The following is an 18,990-nucleotide window of genomic DNA, read 5'->3' as shown; positions in this document are numbered from 1 at the left end:
GACAGGTCGCTTCTGAAAAAGAGCTACTGTATATACCTCAGTGGGCCTTACCTGGAATAATAAAAAATAGCTAATATATTTTTAAAGAATTTATAGTTTACTTGAAGGGATATCGCACACAGCTGCGTGATATCTGCCTCGTTGGGCCATTCTTTGACACGATGGGTCGTATGTATGTTTAACTTCTTTCGCACTGTATAAAGACAACCATGCAAATCGGCGGTGTTGGGGAAGGACAACAAACTAAACACAATAATCAGTTCTGAAGAAATGAGTGTTCAATGTAGATGATTTAAAAGTGCATAAGTTCAGTGGCTTCCTTAATATCGGAAGGAAGAGCGTCCCAGACTGCCGCAGAAGCGCATCTGAAAGCGCGCGATGCGGCGACCGCCTTTGTTCGATGCGCCAGCCAACAGCCGCTGCTGCGAGGACGACTGGAGTTCCCGTCATGGTTTATGCTCGCTGACGAGATCATCAAGGTATGGCGGTTCATTTGTGGCAAGCGCTTTGCGTGTGACGAGTGCGACATTCAGAACGTATTCGCTCGGCAAACCGCAAGTCGGTGGAGCTGGGCGAGAGCAGTGGACGGACACGGTTTTCGGATCTTGCAACGTAGCCAGAGAATTCGGTTTTAAAATCCTTTATATTAAGTTCGCTTGCTTGCTTGCGTGCTTGCGTGCTTGCGTGCTTGCTTGCTTGCTTACGACCGTGCAAATCTTTCGGTCGTTTTTTAACCCACTTCCCGTGATCCAATCGAGCTGACATTTTCCACACAGACTCGTGCTTGACAATTAATTTTCGTGAAATTTTTTTTCCTAAATTTTACACTGTATAGGGAATTTTTTAAAAATATTTTATTACCAATTGCTTAATGCTGGCAGACAATCATCTGACCCATAGGTGGCAGCCATCTCAAGCCAGAGGACGAGAGGACTCTAGCCGTCCGTTTCATGATGACGCAAATGTTGACTAACCACATGGCATGAAATCCCTGCCCCACGCTGTACAATGGAGACTATTTATAGAGCAGTTAAATTGAAGCCGCCAGGTTCTTGAAAGTGCTAAAACGGGTCAACGCTAGTGCCCTCGGGAATATACAGGGCATGTCAAGAGGTGATCTTTCATTTTTAAATCCTTTATATTAACTTCACTTGCTTGCTTGCTTACTCAAGAAAAACAGAAATGAATAATAAAATTAAACCGATGCCACGCATATAAAGGATTTATAGTGAAAAACGTTGTTTTTACGGGTTAACTTTTTTTCCTTCTTCTTCTTCCACGAGCTCGCAGCTCGCTCGATGCCGTCACGTGCCAACACGGGGCAGCCGCAATCGCGATGTCAAGACGCGATCTGTCGCGGGAGAGAGGGTGGCACCGCGCTCTGCGGGAGATACGAGCGTTGATACTTTCGTCTCGTAACGTGACATCAATAGCCGAATGGGAACATATATATATACACACACGCGCGCACAAAAAAATGAGAATATAAAAGAACAACAACAAATTTTGATAAGCAACAAAAAAAAACTGATTGATAAGCTTATCCGCGCACTTGTGTTACACATGCAGGTGGTTCCCGTGCGGTGCCTGGCTTTGTGAGTGAGCCGCCAGTGATGAAACTTATGAAAGTGGCATCAGCAACGCGGCTTTTTGATCAACAAACAAAAATACATCTTCATCCAAACCGATGTTCGTTCGCCCTGTAATAATGCATCTACACATCGGTTGACATCGATTCTACAGCCCATAGACTCGACACTACCCGTAGGTAAAAAATAAAATTACTAAAAGTAATAATAGAAATCAAATAAAATAATAAATCACGACGTTTCGGAGGCAACGCAAGTCTCCGTCATCAGGTGGGACCGTCACAGCTAAAATTACTGCATCAAGTGAGGCAAAGTTCCAAGAGACGAGCTCTTAAATACAAGTTAAGGGGGGAGGAGGTGGGAGGGGCTTATCTGAATGTGGTAACTTGTATTGAAGGGCTGGTCTCTTGGAACTTTGCCTCACTTGATGCAGTAATTTTAGCTGTGACGGTCCCACCTGATGATGGAGACATGCGTTGCCTCCGAAACGTCGTGATTTATTATTTTATTTTATTTCTATTATTACTTTTAGTAATTTTATTTTTTACCTACGTGACTTTACCGGAAAAAAAACCTAAGAGTATGAATCCTTGTAGTCACGAAAGCTTCAAATCTAGAACCATCCGTAGGCTCAACACTGCCCATAGACTCAAAACCGCACCTCCAATGAGCACGCTTGGCCACGTACGGTGCGAAAGAAGTTCAACACACATACATACAGAGTGTGGGGGGAGGGGGAGCCCAGTGGAGGGGCAGAGAGCCCAGGGCAGCCCTGGTGTTCGTGTTGGTCGGGTAGCGTGTGCCCTCTCCCGTGCTTCTTATAAGGCTGTCTGTGAAACGTCGGACAACCACTCAGGGTTCATACTCTTAGGTTTTTCCGGTAAAGTCACGTAGGTAAAAAATAAAATTAATAAAAGTTAAATATAAAAATCACGACGTTTCGGAGGCAACACAAGCTTCCGTCTTCAGGTGGAACCGTCACAGCACGACAGCTGTATCTTCAGGTGGAACCGTCACAGCACGATTGCTGTATCTTCAGGTGGAACCGTCACAGCACGATTGCTGTATCAGCTGTATCAGCAATCGTGCTGTGACGGTTCCACCTGAAGACGGAAGCTTGTGTTGCCTCCGAAACGTCGTGATTTTTATATTTTTTATTTTTATTAAATTAAATTTCATTTTTTACCTACGTGACTTTACCGAAAAAACCTAAGAGTATGAATCCTTGCAGTCACGAAAGCTTCACATCTAGCACCACTCAGGGTTATTTGTGGTTAAGCAGTGGAGAAGGTAGAGTGGTAAAGCAGTAGGGTAGGTAGGATGGTAAAGCAGTGGAGAAGCTAGAAGCAATCTATACATGTGATCGTTGTTGAACAATACAGAGACGATACGCATGGCAAGTGAGATGAAGGAGGGTTAAAGTGAGTGTTGCACAATTCACACGGAAAGAGAAGACAGATTACTCTTTGGTTATTTCGGTAAAGTCACGTAGACTTCACCGCAAGAACCAAAGAGTAATTCCTGCAGTCACGAAAGCTTCAAAGTCTAGTTACAAGACAGATTCTCCGGCTGGGGAACCGACCTGTGCTGACGAGGTCACGTGCCGTGGATGACACGGGCTAGCAAGAAGTGACCGTGCACCAACCAAGCCCTTTGCTCATCATCAGCGCGGTGAAGACGAAACGCGTCTGTACGTCGGACGTTAAAGCAAAGGACATCACCATCGCCGTCGATCTAACACGTCAAGACCCGACTCACACCTGGACAAGTCGACCAACTGCATCAACCACCCGGCTGTCCGTACCCTCCCCCATCAATTCTAGATTTGATGCTTTCGTGACTGCAAGGATTCATATTCTTAGGTTTTTTCGGAAAAGTCACGTAGGTAAAATTTTTTTAATAAAAATTAATAAAAATTAATGAAAGTAAAAAAAAACTTTTACTTATTTTTATTTTTTCCCTACGTGACTTTACCGAGAAAACCTAAAAATAAACTCCCCCATCAAGCCGTGACTTCGCGTTCACCAGGGACAGACGCTGCCATTGACTCTTCCGCCGTGGTGCTGTCACCTGCTTAGCGGTCGCGCGAGAGGCCTTCTGATGCAGACCGTGGACGTGAAATCGATACAAATCCAGTCACCGCTCTCTCTCCCTGACGCCCTGAAACCATTCCATCACGGCGATGTCATGATCGCGCATTGTACATTGACGTTCGCCGGAACGTAACACAGAGGGCTCAGAAGTTTATTGGTGCCAGCGGTGTTCTGAATTAAGTAAATTGCGTACAATATTAACCATAGCTTGAAAGCTAATGACCTTTGTTAGGTTCATCTTCTTGGTTCTTTCGGTAAAGTCACGTAGAAGGGAAATAATGAAACAATACAAATAAAACACAATACATTTTATTATGTTTTACTTTTATTATTTTATTTTATTATGTTTTATTTTTATTATTTTATTATTTCCCTTCTACGTGACTTTACCGAAAGAACCAAGAAGATGAATCCCTGCAGTCACGAAAGCTTTAAATCGAAACTTTGTTAGGTTATTTGCATCACCATATTCGCCGTACGACGCAGTCGGTAGTTTTGAGTGAAGCAATTGATAAGCTTATCTTTATTTTCATTGGACCGAGTGTCAGTTGTATACGTTATGACTGGTGCTTTGACTTTTAATCAATTAAGGGACGTGTTTCCATTAAAATTGTGTGTGTGTGTGACAGGATGGTGCGTCAAGTGTCAAATCCATCCGTTACCTGCGAGATATCGAGGATTCTGGACAATAAGGTTGGCGTCTCTCATTGTGTATAACGCATCAATCATCCCCTAGACGGAGTAAAATATTAAAACAAATGACAGGTACCTTCCAGAATGAGAACACACACACACGTAGAATGTCGTTCATAAGACTCGGATGTTTTCGACTCAAGCAAATTATGTACTTACTGATCTTACATTTGGGCGAATGGGCCAAACAATGCCCCGACGAAGGGAGAGAAAAAAACAAAAAACAATGCAAAGGAGATGGAGAGAACGACGCAAAATGTAATTGATTCGCAAGTCAAATCGTGGTCCCTGAATTGCAACCAATCAGCGTTTTGCTAGGGTGGGTGGCGCTGTGTGCGTCCGACGTAACTGATGTTGAGAATCAGTTGCGCGCAATATTTGATGATTCTTTTTTTTCACCCTCGCTATTATTTCAAGACAATGAGCTGTACGATTCAGAAAAAAAAATCTACAGACGCATTATAATAATGACGAATGGATGAAGACCTCTCAGCACCGTGTTTGGTCATGGGAGTTTGCCTCTACGATCATACTTCACTACGCGCTGGTCATTGCGGGTGTCAGGAGGCTGGGCGAGGACTGGTTCCAGATATCGCCACTGAAGTTAACCATGGGCCAGGAACCAAACTCGGGTCGCCGAGTGTCACAGCGCAGCGCGCTCACCACTGCGCCACCACTCACGCCCGTCGACACCGATGTACAAATGCATAGATCATTGCTTCCTCGGCACACACACACACACACCGAGACACAAAAGGGAAGGGTTCCCTCCCTCCCCCCCGCTTGTGAATGGGACAGAGTCGCAAGCTTTTTCTCATGACGCGCAGACACACACACACAACCGATGATTTAACTCACCCTAGCGGGGCGATGGAGGGAGGGGGCATGGTGGGGTGGTGGAGGGATGAGGACCGATATTAAACCGCAGCACATTGCGAGGATGTTTCCCCGGTGGCCAGCACTACGGGACAAAAGGGTCTCCGAGGCCCGCCGCGCCCGTGCGGCCGTGTGGCCGGTCCTGAAGAATGTCGGTGGCAGGGCGGAGTGGCTCACTCTAATTAACGAGGACACTCGCCCCTCCGCTCTCGCGGCGTCGCGCTGGGCTCGCGAACCACTCCGCGGTTCCCCCAAAACCCGACGGAGCCATCCGCGATGTGAATCAATCGCTGACAAAAGCCGCTTTGGTGTCGAGGCGTTCATACTCGTGGGGTGGGTGGGTGGTGGGTGGGTGGGTGGGGGGACAGCCACACTCTCTGGGTGTCGTGGATGTCCGGACAGCCGCAAACTGTTTAGACGTGGCTAAGATAGCCCATAATAATGAAGCCTAGGCGATAACCAACGTCTTCTTGGTTCTTTCGGTAAAGTCACGTGACTTTACCGAAAGAACCAAGAAGATGAATCCCTGCAGTCACGAAAGCTTTAAATTGAAAGATAGCCAACGTGTTTAACTAAGAGACCCCCCCACTGCATGTCTCGATATGGCCAAGAGACATCCATCCACGTGATGTGGGGGATCGTAGCTTGGACAGAATATCTTTCAGGCTGTCAAAGGGAGTCATAAATTGAGAGAGATTTTTTTTTAATTCCAAGTTTTGAGCAACTTCCGTTGTTCTTCTCTCTCTCTATCTCTTGCTCTTTTTTATTTCTTCCAATTCGTTATTTTCATGAGCTGACATCGTAGGCGTTTTCACAAAACGAAAGATAAACGCGTGCCAAAAATCGGGGCTGTCAGCGTAATGCCCATAGCGTGGCAGCGATGACCAATCACAGCATTAGCAAATACCGGCTCCTTGCGCGTCTGTAACCCTAACCCAACAACCACGGTGACCCAATCACCCGTGGAACACTCCCAACTTCTTACGGCGTGGCTGTGACCCTGAATCGAGATCTGTGAGCTGAAGCGATCTCGGTGCGCTCTCACAGAGACCGGTTAGCAGTAGCACAAAACAACATCGAGGGGTATCTGTGCATCAGCACTGCCTTAGGGCAACAACACTCAACCATGTCTCACTCTCCCTGGAGACGACACGGGCCCCATCAGGCAGGAAAGTACGCGCCAAGTCTGGCAACAAATGCAGTAGAATATCGCATGTCCGACTGGCTGGAGACTACTCAAGGTGTAGGCGGACATGTGAACAGGTCACGGACATGTGAACAGGTCGGACATGTGAACAGGTAGGACATGTGAACAGGTAGGACATGTGAACAGGTAGGACATGTGAACAGGTATAGAGAACGAGAGTTCCACCACCGTGCACAAACACCGCGCCGGGTGTCAGGCGGCTAATTGGCTGGCGACCACACTTGAAGGTCGGATGCGCAACGCTGTTGTACAAACGAGTCAGTCCTTCACGTGTTCTTCTTCCCCTGGGACTCTCTTGCCTCGTGTTGCTGGGTCTTCGATGGCTCAGGCTCGGGGGGGGGGAGGGCTCTTGCGGAGACGAGGAGGAGAAGATGAGAGGGGGAAACCGGTGAAGGGGGCGAGCGGGCGAGCGAACGGGCGTGCCCAGACAGGGGGCGTTGGGCGGCTTGGCCCGGGCTTGAATGACTGGGGTGCTATCCCGTCCGCTATCAAGGGCTGTCATCTCCCCCGCACGGTAAACACAGCCTACAGCTGCTGGGAGCCACGACGCGCCGCTGCGCGACTGGAGCCTCGCGTTGCTCCCTCGCACGGCGGGGGAGCGAGCAGAGAGAGAACCGGCGAAGGGCGGGCAGCGCTCTCTCTCTCCTCTCTCTCTCTCTCGTTCGACGCGCGCGGGACCAGCGGGACAACATCTGTCGGTGTTCACCCCGGGCAAGGCTTCTGTGCGCGTCGTGCTCAACATCAACACGCAGCCGTCGTCGTGGTCGAAGCCCCGCTGGTGGCCACCGCGCGTACCTCGCCGACGCATCGCGGATCGACAGAGATCTGTACGGGACAGCGGCCGGCCTCTGCTCGCCGTGGGGTCTTCCCCTTTGGTCGCTGGACGCGTGGAGACCACTCCCGAGATCTGCGTCGGCAAACGGCCCGCCCTGCCTGCCTGCCCCCCCTCCTCCCCCCCCCCACTTCTTCCTTGCGCACACGTTGTCCCACCCAAAGGCAGCCCGTTTGTGGCTCATCATCGACACGCATCCACGGTCTTACGAAAGTCGACGTAGGCTTTTGGGTGTGCAGCTCTCGGGCGTGCCGCGTGCTGTTTGTCACGACGTCTGACGTATCGCTACAGGTGGCGGAAGCTCCTCTAGTTCAAACAAATCGGATGGGTTCTGTGCATCTGTTTGTATAACCCTACGACAAAATTGAGCGAAATGAATCACGCGGTGCCTCGGATAGGACACGACACCGCAGGGCTATGAAGTCAGCAAGCGGGCTGTACCCTGCTCGGCACCCCCCGCACAGACCGGCGTGGTGAAGTATGGTCAAATAACCCCCATGTCCATCACAGCAATGGGAGGCCCTCTTTCAACGTTGCTACGTAAGCCTGAGCCAGGGTGGGGCCTGGTTAGGGTTAGGGTGGCCGACATCCAGGGAGCATCAGATGTTGTAGGTTTGGGTGCCAGATGGTGAGAATAATCCAGCAATGAATTCGTGAATCTCTCTGTACGGAACTTTGAAGAGTGCTGTGCCCTTGTATGCTGCGTTGGCTGGGTCATGTAGCCCGCATGTCCAGCTATCGCATGCCCAAACAGCTTTCGTTCGGCCGGATAGAGCGGACTAAATGTGCGCGGCACTGGCTAGAGAAGAGATGGAGTGATGGGTGAGTGAGTGTGTGAGTGAGTGAGGGGCATTGGCTCGGGAAGAGATGGAGCTGATGCGGTACGGGAGAATGTGGAGCTGAGTGGACTTGGCAATGACTGGTACCAGCGCTGTCAAGATCGGCCTCTGTGGAGGAGGCTCGTGAAGGACGCTACTGGGCAGTTGGAGGCAGTCGGCCCTCCAGCAATAACGGAGGGCAGAGGAGCGACGCTCACAACAACGAGCGGAGAGCCCTGCGTCTAAAACACAGCAAGCTGGCACAGAAAGGGGCACAGGTGGTGCATCTGCCGGTCACCTCAGTTAGTCAACCCATGGCAACTGGGTCTCTTCCGTGACCTCCTGCCAGCGAGCGTTTGATACTTCACGTGGCCTTAAAGTGCACCTAGTCTGGCACAAGCGCCGTGGTGACATCACCGCCACTTAGTGGCGAATGGCGGTGGTTGTTGTTGTTGTTGTGAGTTTTCTTGAGATACTCCAGTTTCCACCCCACATGGCAAACGCTCACTCGTGAAATTGTCGAAAACATGCTCATAGAGTACAGGACCCCACTGATAAAAAGGTCTTGAGACTCATTCGGCGTTTTGGGGTAATATAAAGGGCATTCATTTATTATTACTATTATCACTCCTGTAATTCGTTTTTCAGACTCACTCACTGCATGGCAGTCGGTCAAACTTCCTAAGTTTTAATTTTAAAAGACAGAGCACACAAGCAGTCCTTTTGTACATGGCTCACGGCCTGTTCAACCCCCCCCCCTACTCAATTAAAGTGAGCGTGTTTTTATTGAGGATGTAATTTTTTTTTTACATAGGGGCAATTGAAACGTCCACGCATGCTTTTCTTTTGGCTTCAGGAGTCAATTCGTATGAGTAATGGGAACCAAGCCCATGCCATAGTTTCACAGAGAATATAGTAATAAGTTACAGCCTTTCGTCACCATACTGCTAGATGGATGACTTCATCCAGCAGATTGTCGTTGCAGATTTATTAAGGGGGTGGGGGGTGGGGGAATTCCAGTTTCAGATGATCACGTGACACCGATGTTAGCCATGGCCAGGAAGCAATCTCAGGTTCGATTGCCAGCCATGACTCATGAGCCTCAGGGTTGAGTGCCATGCAGGACGGTGCTGCCGCTCTACGTGGTTTGTTCCCGTGCCAGCATTGTTCCTCCCAGTGGTCATGGACACATGACATCAGGCTCCAAGCGGTCTTCGCCAAAGGGAGAGGGGGGAAAAACGATCAATGTATGAAAACTTTAATTTGACCAGGTAAGGCCCACTGAGCGATGTAGCTCTTTTTTAGATGCGACCTGGCTACACGTCATAGCTCAACGAAGCGGCCCATCACGTGGACAATTTCTAGCAGCCAAATACTCTGAACGCACGTTTTAATTCGCAATGTGGAGGGCAAAAATCGGAGAAAAATTCCACGCGACCACGGGGTGAACATGTAAACTCCAAATATAGAGCGGGCGTCGGGGTCGGAATCGAAACCCATGGCCTCCTGTGTACCTAGCGAGGTAGTTAACATCTCGCCACAGGGGTGCCCGTCCCCCAGCAGCATCTCGACTGTTCTTTTACACTCAGGCTGCGCTTACCCGGCGGATTGGGCTATGGCAGGGGTGAGGCACCGTTTCCTTGCTGGAGGACGAACACGACTCTCAAACATCTGTGGGGGCCACACATTACGGCCCCCGGCAGTAACAGAAGTGCCGTAGCATGCGAGGAATTTATAAACACGTTGTTGTTGTTGGCAGGTAAACAAAGAAAAAATCCCCCCTCTAGCACCCGATTAGTGAGGCTAGGATGCTCGCATCCTGATCAGCGCCAAATATCATTTGGAGGTCGTTCTTTCTTCGATCTGACCAGACGATGTTAACGTGAAACGAGGTTGTGTGTGTGTGTGTGTGGGGGGGGGGGGTGACACGGGGGCAGCGATAGTGCAGCGACCCGGGTTCGATTCCCGCTCACGGCCAACACCGGTGACGATTATCTGATCCGGTCCCGGGCCTCCCCTAAGTCGACTCAGCCTCAAAATGTGTAGCTGGTGCGATGTGTAAACATCGCCACTGGGGAGACAAAGTCGTTCGGGCGTGGTGCTGGCCACCCACCCCCTCGGCCTTTATAGGTGCTACTCGCTAACAGCACTTGCCCCTACAGTCTGTTAATTCTATACGGGGGATCTTTGTCTTTGGGGTGACACAGGGGCTTTCCCCAAAGTCCACTTCCCATGACACGGCTCGTCTTTGATGCTCGCGAGCACAATTTGGCTTTAGAAGGGCCCTGTCCGCTATCTCAATCGGCCGAGCGCCGCCCGCGTCCTCGGCGTCGGCAGCGGCGCTGCTCCGCTTGTCCGCCGATCTCTGTCCACCGCCAGCATCACGCGTCGTAGCGCTGGGTGGCCTCGCACCGACAGAGAGAGAGAGAGCAGAGAGATTCCGGTTCAGCGGGCTGCTTAAAAAATCGCTGAGAGCGCTGCCACCGTGGGTTCTCGCGCCGAGCAGAAGGGACTCGTTGGTTCCCCATTCCAGACCAGTGCTGAACCGTGCGCCTCGCTCGCTACACCGCTGAACTGCACAGGAGTGTGTGTGTGAGTGTGTGAGTGAGTGAGTGTGTGAGTGTGTGAGTGAGTGTGTGTGAGTGAGTGTGTGAGTGTGTGTCACGGCCAACACCAGTGACGATTTATCTGAACCGTGCGCCTCGCTCGCTACACCGCTGAATTGCACAGGTGTGTGTGTGTGAGTGTGTGTCACGGCCAACACCAGTGACGATTTATCTGAACAGTGCGCCTCGCTCGCTACACCGCTGAACTGCACAGGTGTGTGAGTGAGTGTGTGAGTGTGTGTCACGGCCAACACCAGTGACGATTTATCTGAACCGGTCCTGGGCCTCCCCTAGGTCGACTCAGCCTCAAGTGAGTACCTGGTCCGGTGTGTAAACATCGTCACTAGGGAGACAAAGGCGGTCGGGCGTGGTGCTGGCCACCCACCCCCTCATGTACCGTTCCGGCCTTCATAGGTGATCGCTAACAGCACTCGCCCCTACAGTCTGTTAAGGCTATATAGGGGATCTTTGTCTTTGTCACGGCCAACACCAGTGACGATTTATCTGAACCGGTCCTGGGCCTCCCCTAGGTCGAATCAGCCTCAAGTGAGTACCTGGTCCGGTGTGTAAACATCGTCACTAGGGAGACAAAGGCGGCTGGGCGTGGTGCTGGCCACCCACCCCCTCATGTGCCGTTTCGGCCTTCATAGGTGTTCGCTAACAGCACTTGCCCCTACAGTCTGATAAGGCTATACGGGGGATCTTTATCTTTGTGTGTCTGGGAGGGGGTGAGTTTGAAGCGCCACATGCGTACACTTTGCGCACACGACGTGGAAACCGTGTACACGCTTTGCATCGCTGCAGCAACTCGTGAGTTATTCGGCACTGCGCGCAAAGACGACCTCCAATCGCCCCGCCACCTTTGCAACTGCAAAGACTTATTGGGAGATGCTCTGTTAGCGAGCACCTATCAAGGCCGGCACGGCACACAAGGGGCTGGGCGACCAACCCCACACCCAGCCGCTGTTGTTTCAACATTGCTCATGTTTGCGCACCGCACCAGGCACTCATTTAAGGCTGAGTCATCTTAGACGAGGCCCGGTTCAGATAATAATCATGACTGAGCGTTCGGCGTGAGCGGGAACTTAACTCGGGTCACCGGGTTCGTCGCGCTGCGGGCTAACCACTGCGCCACCGCTCTCCACACACACACAAAATACAAAGAGAAAGATCCCCCATATAGTCTTAACAGACTGTAGGGGCAAGTGCTGTTAGCGAGCACCTATGAAGGCCGGAACGGTACGCGAGGGGGTGGGTGGCCAGCACCACGCCCGACCGCCTTTGTCTCCCCAGTGGCGATATTTTTACACACCGCACCAGGTACTCATTTGAGGCTGAGTCAACCTAGGGGAGGCCCAGGACCGGCTCAGATAATCGTCACCGGTGTTGGCCGTGAACGGGAATCGAACCCGGGTCGCCAGGTTCGTAGCGCAGCGTAGCGCTAACCGCTACACCCACCGCTCCCCACGCTCTCACACGCTCACACACACACACGGAGAAACCACGCGCGTCGCTGTTGTGACACGTGCAGCGGTCCCTGCTGTGACCCCGCGGGATTGTGCGCTCGCGAACGTCGAAGCGCCACCGTCAACGCCGTCAATGCCGTGGTCGCGACGCGTCCTACGGCGTGGCACGGGTTGCCCCGAGCTCTGCCAGGCAGCCCCACGGCGTGGCACGGATTGCCCCGAGCTCTGTCAGGCAGCCCCACGGCGTGGCACGGGTTGCCCCGAGCTCTGCCAGGCAGCCCCACGGCGTGGCACGGATTGCCCCGAGCTCTGTCAGGCAGCCCCACGGCGTGGCACGGGTTGCCCCGAGCTCTGCCAGGCAGCCCCACGGCGTGGCACGGGTTGCCCCGAGCTCTGCCAGGCAGCCCCACGGCGTGGCACGGGTTGCCCCGAGCTCTGCCAGGCAGCCCCACGGCGTGGCACGGATTGCCCCGAGCTCTGCCAGGCAGCCCCACGGCGTGGCACGGATTGCCCCGAGCTCTGCCATGCAGCCCCACGGCGTGGCACGGGTTGCCCCGAGCTCTGCCAGGCAGCCCCACGGCGTGGCACGGGTTGCCCCGAGCTCTGCCAGGCAGCCCCACGGCGTGGCACGGGTTGCCCCGGACTCTGCCAGGCAGCCCACGGCGTGGCACGGGTTGCCCCGAGCTCTGCCAGGCAGCCCACGCTCATCGGGCTGGGCTGGGCTGGACCCGGCGGTGAGGTGATGAGGCTGCGGTTGCCGTTCTCGGAATGCTTACAATGTAGACGTGTGGTGATTCACCCGCCCACCCACCCACCAAGCCACCGCTCACTCACCCACCACTCACCCAACCACCGAACAACCTATTTTGAAACGAACTGATATTTTTTTTTATTTGAACAGGTAAAGTCCACTGAGCTATTTAGCTTTTCGTTTCTTTTCAAAAGCGACCTGGCCACAAATGATAGCTCAACGGAGTGGCGTATGACGTGAAAATGTATAGCAGCCAGCGTATTGCTAAATGTGGAGGGGAAAACCGGAGGACACGGAGAAAAATCCATGCGACCACAGGGAGAACGTGCAAACTCCAAATATACAGCAGGCGTCAGGGTCGGGATCGAACCCACGATCTCCTCCATACCTGGCGGGGTAGTTAACACCTCACCACCGTGGCACCCACTACCAACCCAACAACCGCCCACCCAACAACGACCCACCCACCGCAAATATATTTTATTTAAACTTGATTATGTATGTGCACTGTTTTAGATTCCTTCCGGAGCGTGTTTTTTGTGTTTAGTAACTTATTTTGTTCCAAATTCTACTTGCTCCGCTGCTGTTGTGTTGATGTTTTATAACACTTTGGTGACCCAGGTCACTCTAGCAAATTAGGCTAAGCCTTGTCTCTTTAATTCTCAAACGGTTGAAGCGAAATAAACTTGAATCCTGAACTTGAACGCACCGCAGATATTTAATGATCTATCATGGCAATAATTATTGATTTTCTTTGTCGTTTTTTGTCCTGCTTCATTTGGATTGTTTCTTATTTTACATGGAAAGTTAAATGCAAATGTTACGTCTAGGCTGGCAGTGTGAACAGAAGTGTAGAAATGAGACAGAACAAATGAGAAACAATATAATTGAGCTGCCATGATTGTGGGGCGATGATCAATTTCAAGACTCAATGATTTCATCATTGATTACCATCGTAATTATTAACATAATCAATAGCACAGCTATCATCATTGTCCTTTGCCAACAGCAACATCATCATCACCATGATCACCATCACTGCCTCCACGATGGTCATAATCACTCCCATCATTGTCCTCATTTTCGCCATCATCATCACCATCAAAGTCATCATCACCAGCAGAAACATCGTCAGCAATGAATCCACCTGTGCACGGCACCCGATTCTGGAATAGCCCCAAAACGGAGTTGGCACCTCTCTATGAATTCTAGATTTGAAGTTTTCGTGACTGCAAGGGTCCATGCTCTTTGGTTTTTTGCGGTAAAGTCACGTAGGTAAAAAATAAAATAAAATTATATTAAATCACGTTTCGGAGGCAACACGAGCTTCCGTCTTCAGGTGGCACCGTGACAGCAAAATTACTGTATCAAGTGGTACACCGTCGTGATTTAATTTATTTTAATCCACAGCAAGAAAATTTGAAAACAGTTTTTTTTTATTTTCTGAAATCCACAGCAAGAAAATTTGAAAGTTTTTTTCACATTTTTTTTTTCAAATTTTCTTGCTGTGGATTTTACACCTGATGATGATTGCTTGTGTTGCAGTCGAAACGTCGTGATAATTTGTATTGTTTTATACTTCTATTATTTTATTATTTCCCTTCTACGTGACTTTACCGAAATAACCAAGAATATGAATCCCTGCAGTCACGAAAGCTTTAAATCAAAAATGTATAAATTCATTTCGATTTTGACCCGGGGTCCCGCCATGAGGTTGAATTGCAGAAAGCCACGACGCTCCGCTTGTTGGCAGCAGACTGCTTCGCTTCACGTTCACAATGTGCGTCTTGTTCCCCCCCCCTCCCCCCCCCCGTTTGCTTGATTACCGGAAAACGAAACCCGAACGACAAACAGCTCCTGCAGATAAGTATAACTACAGGGGCAGTGCTGATGGAAATTCTGGGCTTTGTTTTATGATTTTTTTTTTAAGTTATGGTCAGGTGTACCATTATACCACGCCAGTGACGTCACTGTGACGTCACTGGTGTACCATTATACCACACCAGTGACGTCACTGTGACGTCACCAGTGTCACTTGTGTGCCATTATAGCACGTCAGTGACATCGCTGTGACGTCACCAGTGTCACTAGTGTGCCATTATAGCACGCCAGTGACATCACTGTGACGTCACCAGTGTCACTTGTGTGCCATTATAGCACGTCAGTGACATCGCTGTGACGTCACCAGTGTCACTAGTGTGCCATTATAGCACGTCAGTGACATCGCTGTGACGTCACCAGTGTCACTAGTGTGCCATTATAGCACGGCAGTGACATCGCTGTGACGTCAACAGTGTCAGTAGTGTAACATTATAGCACGCCAGTGACATCACTGTGACGTCACCAGTGTCACTAGTGTAACATTATAGCACGCCAGTAACATCGCTGTGACGTCACCAGTGTCACGAATGTAACATTATAGCACGTCAGTGACGTCACTGTGATGTCATGTGTTCTTTGCATTAAAACTCTCACCCATTGACAGCAAAGGACACACAGAGCCCGGTTTTGTTTGCCGGTTTCTTTTTACTCCTTGAACCTTTAATCGCTCAAATTATTTCCTCGTGTACTTCATAAGGACACGTGGACGGGAGACACGCAGCAAACATTCTCATGTCTATGTTTGCGTAGAGGGATGTTCCGGCTACGATAGGGCGAACGCACATTGAGAAAACAACCTCGCCAAGCCCCCCCCGCCCCCGCCTCTGTCCCGTTAGAGTAGCAGACACCTGACACGTTAAGAAAGCCCCGTAGGCACGGTAATCATAGCTGCTTGTATTGCAGCAATTCAATGCACGCATTCGTCCGTGTGTAGCTGTGTGTGTGTGTCTGCCATGTGGGGAGCGATAGTGAAGCGGTTAGCGCGGCGCTGCGCTATGAACCTGGCGACCCGGGTTAGATTCCCGCTCACGGCCAACGCCAGTGACAATTATCTGAACCGGTCCTGGGCCTCCCCTAGGTCGACTCAGCCTCAAGTGAGTACCTGGTGCGGTGTGTAAACATCGCCACTAGGGAGACAAAGGCGGTCGGGCGTGGTGCTGGCCACCCACCCCCTCGTGTACCGTTCCGGCCTTCATAGGTGCTCGCTAACAGCACTTGGCCATACAGTCTGTTAAGGCTATACGGGGGATCTTTGTCTGCCTTCATAAGTGGGGAGCGGTGGTGCAGCGGTTAGCGCGGCGCTCCGCTATGAACCCATCGACCCGAGTTCGATTCCCACAGCCAACGCCAGTGACGATTTTTATCTGAAACGGTCTCGGGCCTCCCCTAGGTGGACTCAGCCTCAAATGAGTACCCGGTGCGGTGTGTATTAAACATCGCCACTAGGGAGACAAAGGCGGTCGGGCGTGGGAGCTGGACACCCACCCCCTCGTGTACCGTTCCGGCCTTCATAGGTGCTCGCTAACAGCACTTGCCCCTACAGTCTGTTAAGGCTATACGGGGGATCTTTGTCTTTGTCATAAGTGCTCGCTGACTGCACTTGCCTCAACAGTCTGTTCAGGCTATACGGGGACCTTTGTTTTTGTTATTTCGGGGGAGCGGTAGTGCAGTGGTTAGCGCACGGTGCGATGAGACCAGCAACATCGATGAAGAATATCTGAACCTGTCAGGGGGGGGGGGTCCGCTAGGTCAACTCAGCCTTCAAATGAATAGGGAGACAAAGGCGGCTCGGCGTGGTGCCGTGCAGGCCTCAATAGGTGATCGCCAACCAGTGCATATGGAACGTTGGGCCAACGTTGGGCCAACTGCTCCAACCACGTGCCAACGTCAGCCCAACGTTCCATGTTCAGCGAGTAACAGATTGGGCACTTGCCCCAACAGTCTTATTGAAGTCTATGCCGGGGCAATGCGACTCAAAGCATGGGCCGTATCGGGAACCACGACACGAAGTCTCTTTCTCTCTCTGCTGAAGCCCGCTCGTCGTGACCTGCAGCAAACCTCGACATTGCCATTTAGCCTCCTCAACAGATTGCCATTACGGCAGGGCTAGAAGGCCGGTCGAGGGGTGGGAGTTATGGTGGTGGTGGGGGGGAGATCTTTGTCCCTTTTTTCTACTTATTTAATAATTTACTTTAGCCGACGATCATTTGAAACATTCTGCAGCCTTTTGTCCAAAGCATGACTTGGCGATCTGTGGGGGGGGGGGGGGGGGGGTGGTGGGGGCGGTCGGGGGGGTGGAGGGGGATGCTTCTGGGGTGGAGGTCGACTTCGTGTACTGGGGAGGGTGAAGACTCAAGCTGGCCAAACACTCTCTTCTTCCACGCGCCGACGAGTGGGGAGTCTTCAACCGGCGCTTTTCACGGAGGATGGCGGAGAAAGCACAGCAGCGACAACGCAAAAAAGCGCCCGCCCCCGCCACCACCTAAATAAATAAATAACACACAAAAATCCTGGCCCGCCAAAGCAAACCCCGCGCGGGCGTGTCTCTGTTTTTGAGTAAAAATTTAAATTGACTTCAAAGTTTGTGTTGGCGGCCCCTCCACAGTTTCGAGAGGCTGCCGCTTACGGCTCAAGCCAGTTGTATTTGAACTTGGAAGAAGGTGGTCAGGATCCCAAACTCTCATCACCTCCCCCCCACCAACTCGATTTTCTGGAGAGGGCGTGGGGGGTCAATGGGAAATGAATCCCCAGCGATGACGGCGCTTAGAAGGGCGACCTCCGTGCACAAATGGGGCTCGCGGGGCAGGTGTGGTAGGCAGCAGAGGGCGATTACTGCGCTGTACTTCTATGCTTCCGCGTACGCCTGGATGGATAGGAGGCTCAGAGGTAGAGCGGGCGGCTGGCAACTGGGAGGCTGCGAGTTGGGAGCCTTTACAATTCATGAACTCCCGAGTGAAATGACGTGACGAGATATAGGGCACCGCGAGAGAGAAAGAGATCAAGTTAGAGACGATGTCGCGAGATTCGAGGGAAGATACAGCCGACAAAAGAGGTGTCGCAAAACGAGAGAGATGTGGACAAGGGACAAAGGTGGAGTTAGACCAGAAAGTACAGACAGAGGTGAGCTAAAGTTGGGCTAAATTAGAGAGACACACACACAAGCAGACACACAGCCAGATCACGGAAGAGATGCAGACGAGCTAGAGATGAGCGAATTTAATGAGTGATATTAAAGTAGATAGAAAAAATATTATAAGTCTTACCCTGTCTTGCCATAAAAGAGGTGTTAATATGTTCAAACACTAAATAGAAACCTCTTGCAAGAATCAGGTTTGCATCAACCACACGGTACTTGTGGTGAACATGCAAACAAACATGCTCTGATAAGATATGGATTGTCTTTGAAACTGATTGGCCTACACCAGAGACAGCCTTCTTTATGGCCTAGTCTCACCAGTCTCAGACCAGAGAACGCCAAAAAAAAAACTATCCAAGTTTCAGAGCATTTATATCTCAGGTCCAGCTGGTTAGGTTGATTAGACAGTTAGGGTGATTCGGAATTGAGATTGAGCTGGTATTCGATATCACCTATGCTTTCATTAATCCGGACCGCCTTGAGCTATTTGGTTCCATGAGCGTTTTGCTCGGTCTCCTGCTGTCCAGCGCCATCTATTTCCATCCCCACTCTCCCTCCTCCCTCCACAGTTATGATTCCAACGCCACCGCCGTAGTTTAACGCGGGGGTAATACGTTATCCCTCAATTTTAATGGGGGGGGGAGGCATTTGCACGTAATTTCCAGCGTTTATCTGCAGTCGAGGGGCCCCGCATTGAGATGAACAATGGAGTGGCTGTGAGCGCGATGCCAAGGAGATGTGTTGGCACCGAGGCGCACGTGGGATAACGGTCAAAATGCCATCGCCAAATTTGATTTCTAATGTCAAAACTGCTTAAAACGTGAGCGCGCAGCCCCCCCCCCCCCAATTAAAGCCTCCGCAGCTAAAATAGGAAATCCAAGAGGCCGAAACACGCCCGCTGTTGTATTAATTTACCCTGCCGTGCTGTTTCACCTGTCCGCACTGTACCCGCCTAAACACAGATGACGGCCGCTGCCAGGGAAGAGAGGGATAGTGGGGGGGGGGGGGTCCCCCGGCACCACCCCGAGGAGGGCCCCCGGGG

The sequence above is a fragment of the Lampetra fluviatilis genome, chromosome 34 (genome assembly GCF_964198595.1).
Source record: "Lampetra fluviatilis chromosome 34, kcLamFluv1.1, whole genome shotgun sequence".
Lineage (NCBI taxonomy): Eukaryota > Metazoa > Chordata > Hyperoartia > Petromyzontiformes > Petromyzontidae > Lampetra > Lampetra fluviatilis.
Note: the sequence above shows the minus strand (reverse complement) of the source record.